General features: G+C 40.2%; 1 protein-coding gene and 1 long non-coding RNA gene across 5 annotated transcripts in view; one reads left to right on the top strand and one right to left on the bottom strand.

Annotated features, from left to right (window-relative positions):
- The window catches only part of MOB3B (MOB kinase activator 3B), a 215,316-nt gene that overhangs the window by 121,845 nt on the left and 72,020 nt on the right, over positions 1-21,451 (top strand). The window lies entirely within an intron of this gene.
- Positions 9,070-9,661, bottom strand: LOC117098689. The gene is made up of 3 exons (XR_004443538.1): positions 9,498-9,661; positions 9,346-9,398; positions 9,070-9,203 (listed from the first exon to the last, which is right to left on the bottom strand). It is a non-coding gene; the product is annotated as an uncharacterized LOC117098689 (long non-coding RNA).

Below are 21,451 nucleotides of genomic sequence, written 5' to 3'. Positions count from 1 at the left end.
GTGGCTCATGCCTGTAATCCCAGCTCTTCAGGAGGCTGAGGCAGGAGGATTACTTAAAGCCAGGTGTTTAAGACCAGCCTGGGCAACATAGCAAGATCCTGCCTCTACAAAAAACTTAAAAATTGGCTGGACATGGTGGTACATCATGCCTGTAGTCCTAGCTACTCAGAAAGCTGAGGCAGGAGGATCACTTGAGCCCAGGAGGTCAAGGCTGCAGTGAACACTGCATTCCACTCCAGACTAGATGACAGAACAAGACCCTATCTCCACAGAAAAAAAAAAAAAAAAAATTTAAAAAGAAATTACTCCAGGGGTTCCACAGGACCTCCAAATGATATCTAAAGTCTTTAATAATGTGTTTTATAGGTAGAATATCTATAGCTTTATCAGGTTGTCAAAGGAATCTAGCAGCCCACCCCTCCATCAAATTAAGCACCAGCCATTTTAAACTTCCTAAAAATCCCAAACATGGAGATTAGACCAGATTCTCTGAACTCCCTCTACTATTGCCATTTCACAGAATTTGTTCAAATGAAAGAAAAGCTCTTTTTTCCCTGATATGCCACTTACTAAATTTCTCTTGTTAACTGATCCTTAAGCATACCTATACTTAAGGTATGAGGTCCTGCAAGATCATGAAGGGAAATCTGTACGCTTAACTGCAATAGCGAAACCTTTTCCATTAGTTTATTAAACTGTGATTATTCAGAATTCAATAATACTTGTATGTGCTGCAAAATCATTTTATCAATCAGGAAATTGTATTAACCCCAAATACGTTTTTTATCATGCAATGAGAGGACACAAACATATTGCAAGCCCAGATATCAACAAAGTTTGAATGTTTTTCCTTTTAGGATTACCTACAGATAATCCAAGGGTGACAGCATACGAAAAGCAAATCTAGTTATATGTCTGTATGAATTAACTAAATAAGTACATGCGCAAAACCCTGTATTGAAATCTGCACGAGTGATAAAATCTACTTGTGTTGCAGTTTAGAACCAGATGTGATGAAATTTTATTTTCCTCAGCAACAGCTCTTCAGTTAGGGAGACGCTCACAGATCTGCTGGGTCATCCCCAGAGGATGCAGTTGTTTTTAGATCTAAAGCCAAATCCATTCAAGTTAGCCAGGACCTTTTCCATTTGGAAGTGAGAAATGAGGATTTTTCTCACACAGTTAGCTGATGGGGCTCTGCTAGCATGTTGAGACAATTAATGCAAAATTTACACTGATATAAAATGTAAGTACCTCTCATTTATTTTTGGATGATCCCATCTAAAATTGACCAGATTAATTTTTTTATGGGAAAGAACACTTTCACAGAGAATAATAATGAATGGGAAGACTCAGAGACTCCAATTCCTATTTTTTCTTAATTATATTTTATAATTGAAAATAACTTTAGACTTACAGATAAGTTGCAAAAAAAAAAGTACACAGTTCCCATATATCATTTACCCAGCTTCTGCTAATGTTAGCATATTATATACTTTAGAGCCATCTTCAGAGGCAGGAAATTGACATTAATTAAATCATATTTTATAATTTTTCTAAAAGCAAACAATACCATTTCATTTTTAACCTATGTTTGAGAGAAAACTGGCATTTTTGTCTTTACATTTATATTATGTATATTATGTATATATGTATATTATGTATATTTATACATTTACATTTATATTATGCACACACATAAAGCCATCTTCTAAAAATTCCTTTATTCCACAGGACTTTAAAATTGTGGTTAGAAGGCCGGGTGTGGTGGCTTACATATGTAATCCCAGCACTTTGGGAGGCGGAGGCGGGAGATCACCTGAGGTCAGGAGTTTGAAACCAGGCTGGCCAACATGGTGAAACCCCATCCCTACTAAATTCTCCAGGCATGGTGGTGCACACCTGTAATCCCAGCTACTCAGGAGGCTGAGGCAGGAGGTTTGTTTGAACCCAGGAGTCAGAGGTTGCGGTAAGCCGAGATCACACCACTGCACTCCAGCCTGGGCAACTGAGCGTCTCAAAAAAAAATTAAAAAGTAAAATAAATAAAACTGCGGTTAGAGTATCATTCAGCTAAACTGTCTCACAGGATTTTTTTCTCATTTTGGATAAGAATTCTGAAGATCTGAGCAGCAATTCCTACAAGCAGCTGCTTGGAAGGCCTACATGCATTTGACTTATTGGGGAGGAAAAAACCTTGTGACCGTGTCATCTTGTGTTTATGTTGCTGATTTAAGTAGTGAGACAGCACTTTGAAAACTGCACCATGTGTAACTGGTTCTTTATCACCAAATCCAAGGCCATGGGGAGTATAACCTCAGTAGCAGGAGCCAAGATAAACTGCCTTTTGTTCAAGAGTCTGACATTTTAAACCGAATCCTCATATTAGCTGTGCTCAGACAAGAAGTGGGTCTTACCTCATGTGGGGAATTCTTAGGGTCATCCCACTGACCATCCTAGTTGAATGGAGGCCATAAGTTTCAGAATGGGCTCTCAGCAGTTGCAAACATCTGCAACAGTCTGGTTCAGATGAACGAGCCCCCTGGGTTCACAGCTGCTTGTGTCCACCAAGGCGTTGTGGCTTTAGACAGATGTTTCTGCTCTGAACACTGAGAGATGAATGTGCAGCTTCCCTGCCTGCTGCCAGGAATCATGGCTATTCACAGTCATGGTCCAAAGTTCTCTGAAACCATTTAATTGTATATGTAGAAGTTGGCATTTATTGGCAAGAGTGGGCAAACATCTTCTGCTTTGAAAAGCAAGGTTTTCCCTAGGGAAGCAGCTGTCAGAGAGATCACATGTATTCCTCCATTAGAACCCACTCCAGATTTATTGAACTAGACATGTTATGGAGATGTTCCAAGTTATTTGTTGCTCCTAAGCTAAATGAAAGCTTAAGTCCAGCCAACACATATGTCAGTTTTTAAAATACTTCTCAGATTCCAGCACTCGCCTTCTGTTCATTGAGATACCTCAAAGAAAGCTGTTTGGAAGCCTATTTTTAAATAGCCTCAGGAACCAGCTATGGCTTGGATTTATTAGAGGTCTCCTTTCTTCCCTACACCAAATCTGCTTCTCCTGCAGGGGTCTCTGGCTCACAGTTCTGCTATTTACCCAGTTGCTCAGAAACTTAGAAAAATCCTTAATACTTTCCTCTGTCCCACCCCTACTTGCAACCCATCCTTCAAATCCTATTGCTTTTACTTTCTATTGCATGTTGGATTTTATTTCTCTTCGCTGTCATTTCTGTAATCATGTCTCAATTGGAATACTGGAACACCCTCCAGTTTTTAGATTCCTAACTTCACTCTTGCCCCTCTCCATTCCAGTCCCTTCAAAATAACCGAGAGTAAGTTTTAAAAACAAATCTAGCCACGTACATGTAACTGGTTTATCAGTGGGCATAACTTGTGCAGGAACCAAAATGCAACTTTATTCTTTGTCTCCTACTATCCCTTTAAAGAACCTATTCAGTGCAGTGGTCCTCCCTTTATTCTTTGATAAAAGTCCTGCCAGTGTGGCTTTTCTAGTCACTCTCAGTTAATAGTCTATGTCACTTTAAGCCCCACAAAAAAAAAGTCCCATTTCAGTAATGAGAATGAGTTCAATCCAAAATAATAACCTTCCAAAAATAAGACTCCTCCCTGTCCCTTTGCTCCCCACCTCTCTGCTGTGCTAAGATCTACAATTGGGCTATTTGCCTCAGGGGAATGGAGCCATGGAGATATGGCAGAATTCCTCTTCAGTTCCTCAACTTCCTTCTTCTCCTACTGCTGACTGCTATTTTGGGCCCTGCCTGGGTCAAAGCATGGGGTGGGAGCAGGAGATAGAAGATAGGAATGTTAATGTTATTACTAGGTTGGGCAGATTTGCCCTCTCTGGTCCTGTAGATGGCTAAAGCAAATTCTTTAAAGGGAGCCTTTCATTGGAGAATCCATCTAAATGAATGGTCCAGCTCGGTCCCTTAGTGTGGTCCTTGTTCCTATCAACTGTAGCTTTGGAGGGGTGACGTCTCACAGGTAGAGCTGTCATGCGATATATACACCAATGGAAATGTGAGTAGACCATCAGAATGTAACTCAGAAATAGATAGCAATTTAGGCTGTTGACTTAGTGACCAGCTATAATAAGCTAATTCACCAGGGTCACTTTCTGTTCAAAGCAGTCTAGAGTTGCCTTCATTTTCATCTTGAGATGATGCTGCATAAACCCCCAGCACTGTCATCTTTCTCTTCCTAGCTAGAAATAAGAATGTTTGCTTTATTTTTTATGTATGGCTGTAAATTCAGAAGACTTGCTTTGGGAAAAGTGGAACCCAGTGTTCTAATTTAGAAACAAGAAAAGAGAGAGGGAGGGAAAGAGGGAGGAAGGAAAACCAAACAAAAGACTAATAACTATAGAAGCAAAAAGAGAATTGACTCCTAGTGCTGAGCATTTCCTCATAGCACTGAAATATAGATAAAGAGTATATTGCATGAATGGGTTGAGTGATAACCATCCTTTTGAATCTAGAAAGGTGGGGGCTTCACCACAAACAACCCCACCCCACCCTTTATTAGAAGTCTACCAGGAATCTTTAAGATACTGCTCTGGAGAAGAATCTCCAGGAAAGGAAAGCACCTGGTTAAGCAGCTGTTCCTGCTCTAGTTCTAGTTACGCCTGGATCGGGGTAGGTATGCTCCCTCTCCTTGATTTTATCTTATTTTTACTTTTGTTTTTTTCGTTTTAAGGATAGATTTCTAGAGAAGCCTGAGAGTTTGTTGTTGTTGTTGTTGTTGTTGTTGTTTTTATCACCTATGCCCCCATATTCTCCTTCCATACATTATGTGAATTGTTTCTCTTTGTTAATGAAATGGTCCTAAAGAAATGGTTCATGGTTAATTAACAAGCATCTTCTTTTTTTTAATCTTAATTAATATACTATCTTTTTGAGCAGTTTTAGGTTTACAGAAAATGGAGCAGATAGTGCAGGGTTCTCACATGCCCCTTCCTCTCACAATTTCCCCTATTATTAGAACCTTGCATTAGTGCAGCACATTTGTTATAATTGGTGAACCAAAATTGATTTGTTATTATTAGCTGAAGTCCATAGTTTACATTAGGGTTGACTCTGTTTTGTGTATAGTTCTGTGGATTTTGGCAAATGCACATTGTCATATATCCCCCAAAACAGTATCATTCAGAATTATTTCACTGCCCTAAATATCCCCTCTGCTCCACCTGTTCGTCTCTCCCATTTTTATGTTTATTTATTTGCTTGTTTCTTTCCTTGGCATTCCTCGTATGTGAGCAAGACTTCTTCTGTTGGTTCATTTAGTAGAACTGGTAGTGCCTCAAATTTTCAGAAGACTTTGCCTAATTCTGAGGAGATTAGTTAGGAAATATAGACAATTTAAAGGTCTAGAAATAGGCACGGTGTGTGCTCTGATGATGGCCGTCCTACTCCTACAGCCTCTCTTACCCATCAATAGCCTCACTCTGGCCTCTGATCTTCACACAAGAAATTGGTACAAATCTGCACGCCCAGCTGGAATAATTAGATGACATTGATTCACCTACTAGATGTTCCTTCTTAGAAATTTGAATCTTTTGTGGGACCAAGAGAGAGCTGGAGACCACCTCTGCAATAGTATGCTTCCCTCCAACCCCAGGACTTTCTCAGGTACAGATTTCAGACTGAGAGAACGATGTGCCTTTTCCCTAGAAGAGGTACAGCTACCAGGAAACAAGCCACTTGTTAGGGAAAACCCCATCTGCCATATCTAGGGATACATAACTGTAGCAAACCCTGTTATAAACATATTATCCACATAATAAGAATTCTATGCATATATGAACAATTAGATCATTTGCTCACAGACTCACAGCAGAACCAAGTTTCTGCCAGACTTCCATATTCGCATTCACAATATTTAATCACGTATCTGTTGATACTATTTTGGACAGCCTTTAAAAATCATGTTTTCAAACAATAGTTAAGACGTGGGGTAATGTTTGCAGTGTAAAGTTAAAAAATAAAGGGATACAAGATTATATGTAGTATGATTCATATACCTACATAGAGAGAAAGATAATTCAATCACCAAGCAGAGTTAGCAGTGGTTATCTCTTACCGATGTGATTATGAGCAGTTTTCCTTCTCATTTTCTAGATTTTCTATAGTGAGCATTATTAATTTTATAATCAGACAAAAAAGAATAACTTTCATTTTAAAGAAGGTAACACTGATCTGTGTGGTGACTATTCTGGGGATATGTGTCCAGCCTGAAGACCACCAAGCAGGCCCCTTTTCATTAGCAAGTGTCATTGGAAATAATGGAGATGCAAAGCACAGGTCAAAGCATTAACCCTTGAGTGGTCAGCTTGCCTGTGCTTAACTCCAGAAAGAAGCAAAATATACATTCATCACAAGAACAGCTGAGCTCTTACAAAGAAAGATTTTCCAGAAACTCAAGGCAAAAAAAAAAAAAAATCTTTTCTAGGCAATTTCCTAGCTAGGTGTAATTTTCTTGTAGGTCCATCTAAAAACTTTTGAACTGGATGACTCAAATTTGTCCATTTCCAATATTCCCATATGACATCATCTTTATCAAACTGAATTCATTACACCTGTACTATCCTGACTCTGCATTTAGGAATAAATGACCCCACTGGATAAAGAATGAGCTGAGGCCTAATTAAAGCTGGCATCTTTATTTCCCTAAATGTCATACTCACTTTGAAATCCACTGATAGAATGAATGGGCGTGTGCTCCGGTTCCCAAGAGCCCTCAGTAATTGGCTGCTGACTTCTTGTTCTTGGATCGATTTCTTCTAAGTTCAAACATTTTTAAAATTTTTGTTTCTTTAGTTGTAAAATATATATAACAATATATATAATGTATAATGGCTGCACCATTATACATTTCTACCAGCAGTATATGAGGGTTGTGACTTTTCACATCTTTGCCAATACTTGTTATTTTTTTATCTTCTTGATAGTAACTATTCTAATGGTAAAAGTTACCATTTTCACCATTTTTAAGTGTACAATTCAGTGGCATTAAACACATTCACAGTGTTGTTCAATCATCAATATTATCCGTTTCCAGAACTTTTTCATCACCCCAAACTGAAACCCTGCATACATTAAATAAAGACTCTTCATCCCCACCCCTGCCTCTCAGCCCCTAATAACCTCTAATCCACTTTCTGTCTCTCTGAATTTTTCTGTTCTAGGCAGCTCATGTAAGGGTAAATCATACAATATATGTCCTCCTGTGTCTGGCTTATGTCACATAGCATAATGTTTCCACCATGCTGTCAAAAGTATTAGAATTTCCTTTTTAAGGCTAATTAATGTTTCATTTTACACCACATTTTGTTTATCCATTTATCTATTGATGGACATTTGGGTTGTTTCTACCTTTTGGCTATTGTGAGTAATGCTATTAGATGATCAGTGAGATACAAGTATCTATTTGAGTCCCTGCTTTTCAATTCCTTTGGGTATATACCTAGATGTGGAATTGCTGGAGCATATAATAATTCTGTGTTTAACTTTTTGAGGAACTGCCATACTGTTTTCCACAGTGGCTGCACCATTATACATTTCTACCAGCAGTATATGAGGGTTGTGACTTTTCACATCTTTGCCAATACTTGTTATTTTTTTATCTTCTTGATAGTAACTATTCTAATGGTATGAAATGGTATTTCATCATGGTTATGATCAAACATTTTAAAGAAAATCTTTCTGTGTGGTTGTGATCATCTCTGAATTAAATAGTGACATGATTAAGAACTCTAGCTCTGGGGCCAAGCAGCTCTGGGTTTAAACACCAGAAGGAAGTCAGCTCTACAAAGGAAGGAATTTTAGGCTGTTTTGTGCACTAACATATATCCCTGATCCATAGAACAATAACTGGTACATAGTAAGACATTAATAATATCTGTTGAATTGATGGATTCCAGTCCATCACTTTCTAGCTGTGTGACTTAAGTTCTAGTTTTCTTAACCATGATATAGGAATAAAGACAGTGCCAGCTGCCAATGTTGTGTGAGGATTATATGCTGTACTACCCACAGGGTACTTGTATACTGGTTGGCACATAGTGAGCACTCTGTTAATGGTAGTTGGTATACATGTTATGACTAAGCAGGAGGCTTTTTATATAGGCTAATACTGAACCTTGATCTGCAGGAGGGGGATGAGTTCCTCAAGGCAGGCAGGGTGCCATGGGTTCAGGGATCTGGGGCAGCTTTCATGCTAAGCCAGAGCTTTGTAGCAGGAAGGAAGGGGAAATGCTGCAAAATCCATTAAGCTCAGAGCTCCCCAGAGCAAGTGTATTCCCTGGCAATAATGCTGGGGTGGGGCAGAGGCAGGGAGAGGAGAACCAGGAGATATGTTCTCCATCAGCCCAACCACCAGGACCTTAAGCTGAACAGGCACAGTGAGGTTACAGCATGAGGGCCACTCAGTGAGGATTAATGACCAGTGATTGATGGTAGGTCTTGTAGCTACAGCTACTACATTCTTTCAAGTTGCAAAATAATGCATGGGAAAATGTAGCTTCATGTAACCAAATGTTAATGGAATGCTAATGTCCCAGGTCCAAGAGGAAACCAACTGAAGGAAGTCAAAGCTATGGATTTCCCCCGTTGCTCACATGTGGGTAGAAAATACATCCCCCATCTCAGTGCAGAAATATAGATTCATGGGAACTCAAGACAGGCTGAAGATTGAATCCTTGTTTGGTATGTAATGAATCTAATGAGTGGATGCTAGATAGTGTCAAGCAGATTTTTCTGAGGAAGCAGGAATTTTTACTTTCACTCCCAATTTCCCTGTTTCATCAACTCCACAGAGCTTGCTGAGTCGTTTCAGAAGTGGTACATGCATTCTTCCAGTAGCTGAGTCATCTCTATTGTATTTAAACCATGCAGCTTTCATGGGGTAAAAAGTCAACAGATTTTATTCTGCTCATCACATTATTTCGGAGGCACATGGTTTGTTGTGAGCCTTCTGTGTCAGCCTCGGCCAGAGATTAGGAGGAGGCCCTGGGGCATCAGTGAGCCATTGGTGTCCCAAGCATCGGGCTCAGTGGCTAGAAACAGTCTCTGGAGATGGAAAGGCCTGTGAGGATTCAGTGGAGATACCAGGTAGTACCAGGTCTCAGGTCCCCAGTATCAGAGGTGTGATGGATTATCAAAGAATGTAGAGCCTAAGTTTTAGGATCAGAGACAAAAATGGGAAAAAAGCTGAAGGAAAGAAATCGAGAGGAAGCAATATTAGGACCAAATAGACTTCCCAAGGATTCTACTGTCTTGCCAGAGACAACCCCAGAAAGCCCCTCTCCACCTTACCGGTGCCCAGATAGCCTCTCCTTCATGAGCCTGGGAGTTTCTGATTTCATGTTCTGCAGGAGAGAGAAGAATGACCAGTTTCCTTGGAGCAGAAGGAAGTCTGCATGGGTGGGGAAGCTGGCCTGGTGGAAGCCCAGGACTTCCTTTCCTACCTTATCACCACTGCTTCTCTAAGAAGAGAGGAGGGAAAGGCAGTACTCTGAGCCCTCCTGCCCACCATAAACTCAATCTCTCCATGCCCCAGGGGCTGATGCTCTGGCCTGAATCCATGCAGACTACTGGAATTCCATCAAGCAGTGAGTGTGAAAGATTTTCTCCACACTTCTGAGTGACTTGCTTCCTCTCCCTTTGATGGAAGACTCAAACCCTCTTTATAACTAAACAAAACCCATAATTATAGTTCTGCGGTAACACTTCTGTAAACAGTAGCTTGAGATGAAAAGAACAGCCCCAGAATCACAAGAAATGGCAGCATCCACAGCCACGTCTGGGAATGGTTCCCTAATGTTGTGCTCTAAACATTTTTTCTAAACTCAGATGGTAAATGCAGGATGCTTCAGTCTTTCCTAGACCTCTTAGGTTACACAGAGTGGGGCTGAAATCTTACTCAAGAAATCTTTGGGCCAGGCACAGTGGCTCATGCCTGTAATCCCAGCACTTTGGGAGCTGAGGCAGGTGAATCATGAAGTCAGGAGTTCAAGACCAACCTGGCCAACATGGTGAAACCCCGTCTCTAATAAAAATACAAAAATTAGCCAGGTGTGGTAGTGGGTGCCTGTAATTCCAGCTACTCGGGAGGCTGAGGCAGGAGAATTGCTTGAATCTGAAAGGCGGAGGTTGCAGTGAGCCGAGATCGTGCCATTGTACTCTAGCCTGCACAACAAGAGCAAAACACCATCTCAAAAAAAAAAAAAAAAAATTGCCCAGACCAATGTCCTTGAGCATTTCCCCAATGTTTTCTTCAAGTAGTTTTATAGTTTCAGGTCTTCATTAAGTCTTTAATCTATTTTGATTTGATTTTTGTATGTGATGAGAGAAAGAGAGAGATCTAGTTTCATTCTTTTGCATATGGATATCTAGTCTTCCCAGCACTATTTACTAAGAAGACTGTCCTTCCCAGTGCATGTTCTTGGCACCTTTGTTGAAAATGAGTTGACTGTAAATGCATAAATTTACTTTTGGGTTATCTATTCTGTTACATTGGTCTACGTGTCTGTTTTTATGCCAATACCATGCTGTTTTAATTACTATAGCTTTGTAGCATAATTTGAGGTCAGCATTTGAAAATGAGTTGACCATAAATGCATAAATTTACTTTTGGGTTATCTATTCTGTTACATTGGTTTATGTGTCTGTTTTTATGCCAATACCATGCTGTTTTAATTACTGTGGCTTTGTAGCATAATTTGAGGTCAGCATAATGTGATGCCTCTGGCTTTGTTCTTTTTGCCCAGGATTGCTTGGCTATTCCAGGTTTTGTGGTTCCATATACATTTAAGGATTTTTTTTCTTTTTCTGTGAAGAAGATTTTTGGTATTACGACAGGGATTGCATGGTAGCTATTGTAAATGAGATTACTCTCTTGGTTTCTTTTTCAGATTGTTCAGTGTTGGCATACAGAAATGATACTGATTTTTGTATCTTGATTTTGTATTCTGCAACCTTACTGAGTTTCTTCATCAGTTCTAATAGTTTTTTGGTGGAGTCTTTAGGTTTTTTAAATGTAAGAGCATATCATCTGCAAACAAGGCTAATTTGACTTCATTTTTTTTTCTGATTTGGATGCCCTTTATTTCTTTCTCTTGTCTAATTGTTCTGGCTAGGACTTCTAGTACTCTGTTGAGTACAAGTGATGAAAGTAGGCATTCTTGTCTTGTTCCAAATCTTAGAGGAAAAGCTTTTAGTTTTTCCCAGTTCAGTATGATTCTAGCTGTGGGTATGTTACATATGACTTTTATCATGTTGAGGTATGTTCCTTCTATACTCAGTTTTTTGAGAGTTTTTTTTTTTTTTTTTTATACTTTAAGTTCTAGGGTACATGTGCATAACGTGCAGGTTTGTTACATATGTATACTTATGCCATGTTGGTGTGCTGCACCCATCAACTCGTCAGCACCCATCAATTCATCATTTATATCATGTATAACTCCCCAATGCAATCCCTCCCTCCTCCCCCCTCCCCATGATAGGCCCCAGTGTGTGATGTTCCCCTTCCCCAGTCCAAGTGATCTCATTGTTCAGTTCCCACCTATGAGTGAGAACATGCGGTGTTTGGTTTTCTCTTCTTGTGATAGTTTGCTAAGAATGATGGTTTCCAGCTGCATCCATGTCCCTACAAAGGACGCAAACTCATCCTTTTTGATGGCTGCATAGTATTCCATGGTGTATATGTGCCACATTTTCTTAATCCAGTCTGTGACAGATGGACATTTGGGTTGATTCCAAGTCTTTGCTATTGTGAATAGTGCCGCAATAAACATACATGTGCATGTGTCTTTGTAGTAGAGTAATTTATAATCCTTTGGGTATATATCCAGTAGTGGGATGGCTGGGTCATATTATCATGAATCAATGTTGAATTTCATTGAATGCTTTTTTGGCATCAGTTGAAATGATCATTTGGTTTTTGTCCTTCATTCTGTAGGTATGGTGTATCACATGTATTGATTTGCTTATGTTGAATTATCCTTGCCTTGTTGAACTCAGTTTGCTAATATTTTGTTGAGAATTTTTGCATCTGTGTTCATCAAAGATACTGGCCTATAGTTTCCTTTTTTTATTGTGTCTTTGTCTGGTTTTAGTATTAGGGTAAGACCTCAAAAATACAGGCAACTAAAGCAAAAATGGAAAAATGGGATCAGATCAAGCTAAAAAACTTCTGCACGACAAAGGAAGGAACTAAGAAAATGAAGAGACAACCCACAGAATGGAAGAAAACATTTGCACACTACCTAAGAAGGGATTGATAACCAAAATATATAAGGAGCTCAAACAACTCAATTTTTAAAACCTAAATAATCCCATTAAAAAATGGACAGGCTGGATATGGTGGCTCATGCCTGTAATCCCAGCACTTTGGCAGGCCAAAGCAGGCAGATCACAAGGTCAGGAGTTCAAGACCAGACTAGCCAATATGGTGAAACCCTGTCTCTACTAAAAATACAAAAACTAACTGGGCATGGTGGCATGTGCCTGTAATCCGAGCTACTCAGGAGGTTGAGGCAGGAGAATTGCTTGAACCCTGGAGGCAGAGAGGTTGCAGTGAGCTAAGATCACACCACTGCACTCCAGCCTGGATGACAGAGCAAGACTCTGTCTCAAAAAAAATAAAAAATAAAGGCAAAGATCTGAATAGATATTTCTCAAAAGAAGATGTACAAATGGCTAACAGTAACATGAAAAGATGTTCAACATCATAAATCAGCAGAGGAATGCAAACTAGAACTACAATGAGATATCCTGTCACCCCAGTTAAAATGGCTTTTATCCAAAAGACAGGCAATAATGAATGCTGGTGAGGATGTGGAGAACAGGGAACCCTCATACAGTGTTGGTGGGAATATAAATTAATACAGCCACAACGGAGAACAGCACAGAAGTTCCTCAAAGAACTAAAACTACCACATGATTCAGCAATCCCATTGCCAAGTATATGTCCAAAAGAAAGGAAATGAGTATTTGCACTCCCATCTTTATTGAACCACTATTCACAATAGCCAAGATATGGAGTCAACCTAAGATGAGTTTTGAAGAAAATGTGGTTTAATTGGCCGGGCACAGTGGCTCATGCCTGTAAATCCAGCACTTTGGGAGGCCAAGGTGGGTGGATCACCTGAGGTCAGGAGTTCAAGACCAATCTGGCCAACATGGCAAAACCCCATCTCTACTAAAAGCACAAAAATTAGTCAGGCATGGTGGTGCGTACCTGTAATCCCAGCTACTCGGGAGGCTGAGGCAGGAGAATCGCCTGAACCTGGGAGGCAGAGGTTGCAATGAGCTGAGATCGCATCATTGCACTCCAGCCTGGGTGACAGAGCAAGACTCTGTCTCAAAAAAAAAAAAAAAAGGAAGAAAGAAAATGTGGTTTATATGCACAATTGAATATTATTCAGCCATAAAAAAGAATGAAATCCTGTCATTTACAACAGCGTAGATGGAGGAAATTGTGTTAAGTGAAATAAGCCAAGCACAGAAAGATAAATAGCACATGTTCTTGTTAATATGTGAGAGCCAAAAAAAAAAAAAAGGTAGTCATGGAGACAGGGAGTAGAATGATGGTTACCCAGATGGAGGAAAGTATAACAGGGAGGGAGAGATAAAGAGAGGAGGGTTAATGGGTACAAAAATACAGTTAGAAATGAGGAATAAGTTCTAGTGTTAGCACAATAGAGCGACTATAGTTAACAATAATTTAGCATGTATTTCAAAATAACTAAAAGAGTGGAATTGGAATATTCTTAACACAAAAGAAGTGATATATTCTTGAGTTGCTGGATACCCCTATTACTCTTATGTGATCATTACACATTGTATGCTTATAGCGGAATATCACATGTACCTCATAAATGTGTACAACTCTTAAGTATCCATAATTAAAAATTTAATAAAGAGGCTGGCCATAGTGGCTCACACTTGTAATCCCAGCACTTTGGGAGGCCGAGGCAGGCGGATCACAAGTTCAGGATTTCAAGACCAGCCTGGCCAGCATGGTGAAACCCTGTCTCCACTAAACATACAAAAATTAACTGAGTGTGGTGGTGTGCACCTGTAATCCCAGCTGTGCAGGAGGCTGAAGCAGGAGAATGACTTGAACCTGGGAGGTGGAGGTTGCAGTGAGCTGAGATTGCACCATTGCTCTCTAGCCTGGGCAACAGGGTGAGACTCTGTCTCTTAAAAAAACAAAAACTAATAAGGAGCCAGCCAAGTATTAAGCAGTGTAGGAGATAGAGGTAATTTTAGTGTGTTTGTCTTTGGGACCTCAACCATTTTTTCCTTTTCCCTTCTCCCTGTAAGTGCATATTTGTGGTTCCTGAAGCTTAAATAATTTAAAGTAACTGACTTTCTCCTAAATGTAACTATGTTCTACCTTTCATACTTTGTTTCTCCTTATTTTTTGTCAAAAACCAGAGAACAGTCTCCTCCCCTAATGTGACTTCATTGTAAAATCCAGAGATATAAGCTGGCCATTACTTGAAATGTTAAAGACATATGTATGGCTGGGTTAAGTCTTACTTTTTTCACTTTTGTTCTTTTTTCTGTCTTCTTGATCAATCCAGCCCAGGATCTTTCCTGCTTTCCTAGCAGTCATCAGAGCCAGATACCAATCTTTTTTTTTTTTTTCTTTTTTGTCCATGACTAGTCTCCCTTTTAACCTGCTTCCCTGTTGGGAAGGTTGAATGTTTGGTGAGAGATGCCTGGAGTCAACTAAGCAGGCTCTTAGGACAAAAACTGTGTTAAGGAGCATGAGCCATATACAGTACCATGGGAGAGTCTCCAACAGCCAAAGGCTCATCACACAATTGCAAGCTGTTGGCTGTCTCTGAGCAGACAAAAGCCAGCAGACTTCTGAAAGCTATACACTACAACCCTAAATTTTCCTGGCTTGGCAGGCTGCAGTTCAGCACTTTACCCCTCTCATTTTCCTGGGAGGCCCACGGGGCCAAGTGAATGCTGATAGTGTCCACACAACACCAAACAGCCTGCTGGAAACATAAAAATGCAGGCAGTCCCCATTTGGTGTTTTGTGATACCAATTACCAAAAACCAGTTTCATAGCAATTTTTGTTAACTTAGTGGTCTTATTAGACTTTCTGTATATGGACTTGGAATTTATTCATTCATTTACTTGCTCACTCATGCTTTCCTTTAATAGACATTTATTGTGTTCCTATAGTACACCAGGCAATGAGATAAAGTACTGTATTGTCTATAATTGTCCCCAGATGTAGGCAGTACAGAAAAGGTATCTTTGGCAGCATCATTATCAACATTAATTCATTCAAAAAATACAGATAGAACACCTTCTATCTGTGAAGTGCTGTGCCAGGCATTGTGTGGGAATCAAGATAGATCGAGTCCATGCTCTCACGGAGCTCGCATTTTAATGATAGAAACATATAAATACACAACTATAATACAGGTCCTCTGATGGGGGAGCATATAACATTATGACCTACCTAAATTTTAACTTCATGTGGTTCAACCAAATGTTTACTGTTTATTGACTGTTCCCCATATGCCAGACACAGGAATGTGTGCTTTATAAGTGTTATACAGTTAACATTCCCAAGAACTCTACAAAGTTGACTTTATTATTTCCATTTTATAGATGAAGAAACTGACACAGAGAAGTTAGGTGTATTTCCCTTGGTCACAAGTCCTAAGGGGCAGAACTCAGTTTATTTGACTCTAGGTTCTATGCTGTATTCTCTACAGGACAGAAATATCTGCACGTTATGTGCCAGGCTGTTGGAAGAGACCAGAAAAAGCTAGTAGAGCATAATACCCACCTAGTATGTGCAGTAATGGATGAAATGAAATTTAGCTCCCAAAATTATTGTGGTCGCTCATGTTTCAAAATCTGCTTTCAGATAGGAGACAGATCACTATGTTTGCCATAAGTTTCTAACCTTTGCTTACCTGTATGTTTTTCTTTTGCTTTCCTTGCTTTGAAGTTCTTTAATGATTTTATTTCCTCACTACTTTATTAAGAAGATTTAACTTTTGATTTCTAGATGTGCTCCATCAGGTACCTTGGATGTTAGCAGATCAGAAGACTGCCAGAGCCACCAGGGATGAAGGGTGAAGCAGAAAAGTACTTGTAGGGCACGTTTTTTAAGGGGCAGTATACCTGTGGAGTTGTCAGTGCTGCCTTTGACCTTTTTCAGATCACCTGTCTTTGCTCACAGACCCAGATGAGGGTGCCTTTGTCCGTATGATCCCACCTGTCGTTGACACAGGTCCCACCTCCGTGGACCAGGGTGCACACTGACTTGAGACAGTCATGTGACTTGTATGTCACCCAAAAGGAGCCCTGGGCCACCTACAGCCCCTCTTTCAGGACTTTTGCACTAAGATCCAGAGGGAAGTCCTTAGTCAGTCGTGAGCCGTTGAAATGAAAAGTCACAGGGCCCAGGCTGAGGCTGCCAGCGGGGGCCCACCTGTGTGTAATGAGGAGGGAGTGAAGTCTCACTGAATGTGAAACAGAAGAGAATGGCTCCAGGGACTGGAGGGAGGCAGAGAAGGGAGACTGCATGGCCCCTGAGGAAAAGGAGCACCCAGCCCTTGCTCTTCACTTCCCTGGTCCAGTTCCATTGCTGGGCTTCACCTTCCGCTCTTGGGTGCTATGTTCTATCACAGTAAAACCCCTATTGCCTTCATAGTTTGAACTGGTTTCTGCTCCTGGTCATGGACAGATCAAAATACAAGTTCTCAAGCAGATAAAATGATTCGTGTCACCACTAAATGGAAATGAGGAACCTTGTGATGTCGTACTTATGGGTCTCAGATACTTTCACCTTCTCCGCAGAAGCCTAAGCTAGATATTTAATATTCTCTCCTTAAAGCAATGCTAAAAGAAGGACTAGAAAGCATCTAAGAAAAACTGCCCCCTTTGAGTGATTGTCTTAAACATTTAATGTAACACTAGGAGAACTATCACAACAGTGGCCAGTGGCCATCCCTTTCATGTAAGTAAGACTTTATGCTAGATATTAGGTAGATAAAAGTGAGTGGTGTCACACCTGTTCTTGAAGTGTTCACAGTCTAGACAAATAAATCACCATATAATGTAGTAACTACTAGAGTAGAAATATACACATGTTCCTCTGAGAAGGGAATGATTCATTTCAATTTCACCTCAGGACATTAGGGGAGGCTTCACCTAGGAGGTGATTTTTTTTTTTTTTTTTTTTTTTTTTTTTTTTTTTGAGGCGGAGTCTCGCTCTGTCGCCCGGGCTGGAGTGCAGTGGCCGGATCTCAGCTCACTGCAAGCTCCGCCTCCCGGGTTCCCGCCATTCTCCTGCCTCAGCCTCCCGAGTAGCTGGGACTACAGGCGCCGCCATCTCGCCCGGCTAGTTTTTTTGTATTTTTAGTAGAGACGGGGTTTCACCGTGTTAGCCAGGATGGTCTCGATCTCCTGACCTTGTGATCCGCCCGTCTCGGCCTCCCAAAGTGCTGGGATTACAGGCTTGAGCCACCGCGCCCGGCCAGGAGGTGATTTTTGAGCTGAGTCTTGAAAGGTAACTGTGTGCCTGGCATTTTGGGAAGGAAGGAGGAAGGCAGGCACTCCAGGCAAAGGGAACAGGATGTGCACAGCTAGGCAGGCATAAAACAGCCTATTGAACTCATGGAACTGAGAGGTCACTGCGATGGGGAAAAGTGAGTGCAGTGGGTGAATGGCAGGGACAAGGGTAGATTGAGGCCAGGTTTTGGAGAGCTGTATCTACAATTAACAATACAATACAATCAATAATTATTGTAAGTATTATTATTCTCTGTCACAGACAAAGTAAGTCATTTATATCTATTATTCTCATTTAATTGTCAAGGAACTGTGTTGTGGACAATGTCCAAACAATATAAAGGCTTTAAAAACACTTTTTGGGAATGAGGATTCTATGAGCAGTTTGCAGGAGAGACTGATGTAGGGACAGTGAAGAGCAGAGAGGACAGGCAGGAGGCAGCTGTAATTTACAGGGGAGAAATAAGTACCTGATTTAAGGCAGGGGCTGTGGGATCGAAAGGAGCAGTTGGGCCTGAGATTACACTTCTGAGGGATTCTCATTTAGATATGTGGAGAGAATGAAAAAGAACTTTGAGCTGGGTTTGACGGTCTTCCTCCAGGAGTGGAATCAGTAGTGATAGCACTCACAGAGCTATGTGGACAGGAATAGGTGTATGTGGGAAGATATTTTTTCATTTGGGGACATATTAAATTTGAGATGCTAATACGTGTTCAAGATAGAGAAGATCTCTTGGCAGTCAGAGAAAGGAGTCTGAGGCTTGGAAAAAAGGTTAAGATTGAATATACAAATTTGGGAGTTTATATCACTCTGTCCTTCAGATTAGCAGTTGGGTTCAGAGACGTGCACAAGATAGTTTTCAAGATTTGTATTAATGGAAGGGTCTCCAGACCCCATCAGTGAAGGTCCACGTGGGTATCTGAAATACTCTAAAATAGTCGTTCAGCAACTTGCCTCTCAGCCAAGTCCCTGGAGCTCTAACCTTCTCCCCAGTGCTTTCTGTTCCCTAACAGGGCAACCAGGTGGGGATGAGCTGAGTATAGGATGCTCACTGGCCCCAAAACCATAATGGTCTGAAATTTGGCTTTTGCATTTCCACCTACCCTTGTGTAGTTCATGGTCTCCTCTCTTGTACTGCCCAGTGTAGCATAGATATGCCATCTCTTTTATTTATAGCCTATTTGCAGTTTCAGATGAAGCATGCCTTCCTCCTATGATTAATTCAGAGCCCCACTGGGAAGTGGGATAAGGCACCTTCCTCTTTTGCTGGAGGGTATTTTGAGAGCTCTATAAATTTGCATCTTGAGTTTATGAAAGAGTGAGATAGGGAAGAATGGAATGTCATTCATGCATGATAATAGTAGATCTCATGTGGGCTTGGTTTCCTGAGTTTTCCTCACTTAACTAAGAATAATTTATTTGACCTCCACTTGGGGACTTAATATTTTAAATATTTGAAAGAGTCTGTTTTCCCCCCAGAACTCAGGTTGACTGCTAAGAAATTGCCATTTTGCAGATAAAAGAAAGTAGCTACCCACCAGCAATTGCCTATAGTTTCAGCCTGCTAGCAAGCAGAGATGGGGATGCGGAGGTGAAGGTAACAGAAATTGTATAGACCTTTTGAGTAATTTGCCACAACAGTCCCTGGTATCTCTCTTAATTAATTCAGATTATACGTGACTCTTAAAAGGTACCACAGTATTTGATTATATGGAACTATTTCCAGAAAGACCTGGTGATATTACATAGTCAGTATTTCTGCTTCACAATGCTTTCTGCATCCCTGATGTGGGTTCCACACTCATCCAGTCTCTGGTAGGTGGTACATGCACTCCTTGCTTTTCTACACAGCTCTTTAAGTCTCAATCATGACTTCCAAATTAGCTCATGTAGTGACCCTGGTTTGAGATTCTCCATAAAGAGGGAATGAAAGAGCTCACGTTTATTGTGCACACTTGCTCTGTATTAGACTCTGTGTCAAACGCTTTATGTCTACTTTGCTCTTCAATTCTAAGTAACAGCCTTACAGGTAGAAATTATTGTCTTCATTTTTATAACTAAAAACAAAAAAAACCATGAAGACTTTAGGAGATTAGATAACTTGCCCCAAATTATCAAGGAGGTAGTAGATGTTGGTTAGTTCTTGCTCTGAGTTACAAAATCCTCCAGAGCAAACTTTATATCCCGAAGGGAAGAAGGCAGTACGTGAGATGATGATCCCTTTGCCCAGACTGGGAGGAGGAGTACTTTTCAGGAGACATCTCTGTCCCACTTTGTGACATTGGATTCTGTTTCTCAACAATGAAATGAAGATAATAACACATGAGCTCCTCCCCGGTGCTGTGTGATTAAAGGTAAATTTGCTTTGATTTCTACTCAAGTAACCCAGAATGGTGATCTGGGATTCCTGGAGAAGGCACGCCATAAATTTATCTTTGGATCCTCTATCAAAAGAGGGGAGAGTTGGGTAAACACCTTATCAGTGGCCTAACACAGGTTCTCAACTGGGAGGGATTTGGACACCCAGGGGACATCTGGCAATGTCTACAGACAGTTTTTGATTGTCACATTTGGTAAGGTGCTCCTGGCATCTAACAGGTAGATGCTACTAAACATCCTGCAATATACAGGACAGTCTCTCACAAAAAACAATTATTTGGCCCCAAATGTGGATTGTGTGAGGTTAAGAAACCCTGATCTAAAGGGTACTTGCAGAGAAATTGGTTCAGCTGATCTAAAAGAGCAGGTTAATTCCAGAAACTATCAAGTACTTTGGAAGGATTTATTTGCACATAAAAGATTACTATATTATGAATTATAAAATATTCAGTCATGAAAGCAATTATTGGGAGGGAACTTCTGTTATTATTACTAGAATCTTCTGAGGGTTAAATAGTATTTTAATAAGGAAAAAGATGTAGTCAAATTTCACAGATTTGCACTCATTAGAGCCATTGGAGGAGGTAATTACTCAGAATTAGTGAACACTTCAAAATATCGAGGCATTATTGGTTTATTCCCCTGTAATGTATTGCTTTATATAATAATCAGTGGAGAGCCTATTGATTTGCATTTATTTGAGAGTTATTTTCTATGTATTAACTCTATGCTGTGGTTCAATGGAAGAAAAGCCTTATATTAAAAGGGACTGTTAATATGGCAATTTTGATGATCTTTTTTTTTTTCTCTTTGCCACTTCTGTAAAACTCATAATCATAGTGTCTCATCCTAGGCCTGCCACATGACTTGGAATAATTGAGTTATGGAGAATCTCTGCACCTCCGTGTAGAAGAAATAGTATGAGCATTTTTTCTTGAACACCTCTATCCTTCCTGCATTTTCCCTCTCCCCTAACTTCTGTTGAACAAAGAAGAAGGACTGTCTTGTAGATGTTACTGTCCTATGACAAAGGCCTTTTCTACTACACAAAGAAAATTTGCTTGGAATAGGCCCAAAAAGATGATGAGAGCATTTTACCAAATATGAGGAGATTGTATTCTAGTTTGTCCTTGATTTGGTGTTTGGCCTTGCACAAGTCATTAAATATCTGTTCTCCTTTTTCCTTACTGTAAAATGAAGAGGGTTAAAGTGGATGGTTAAATGCATTACCATTTTAAGATTGTAATAGCAAAGACTTAGGACACCTAGGATGCTAAAATTAACATTTTGCTCAACCAAAACTCAGGCTGCCTTGAGGGTAAATGAATTTTATGGAGCCACTGTGATAGTTAAGAAGAGGGCTGAACTTATTAGAAGAGACACGAGGTCATCCTTATTCACAGACTGGAATAAATTCTGCCATATTCAGTGGGAAAGGAGACTAAATTTAGATAGTCAAGGTGAAATAGTGGTGGATAGTCACG

The sequence above is a fragment of the Trachypithecus francoisi genome, unplaced genomic scaffold, assembly GCF_009764315.1.
Source record: "Trachypithecus francoisi isolate TF-2019V2 unplaced genomic scaffold, Tfra_2.0 Lachesis_group16, whole genome shotgun sequence".
Classification (NCBI taxonomy): domain Eukaryota; kingdom Metazoa; phylum Chordata; class Mammalia; order Primates; family Cercopithecidae; genus Trachypithecus; species Trachypithecus francoisi.
Note: the sequence above shows the minus strand (reverse complement) of the source record. Positions and strands in the feature narration are given on the sequence as shown.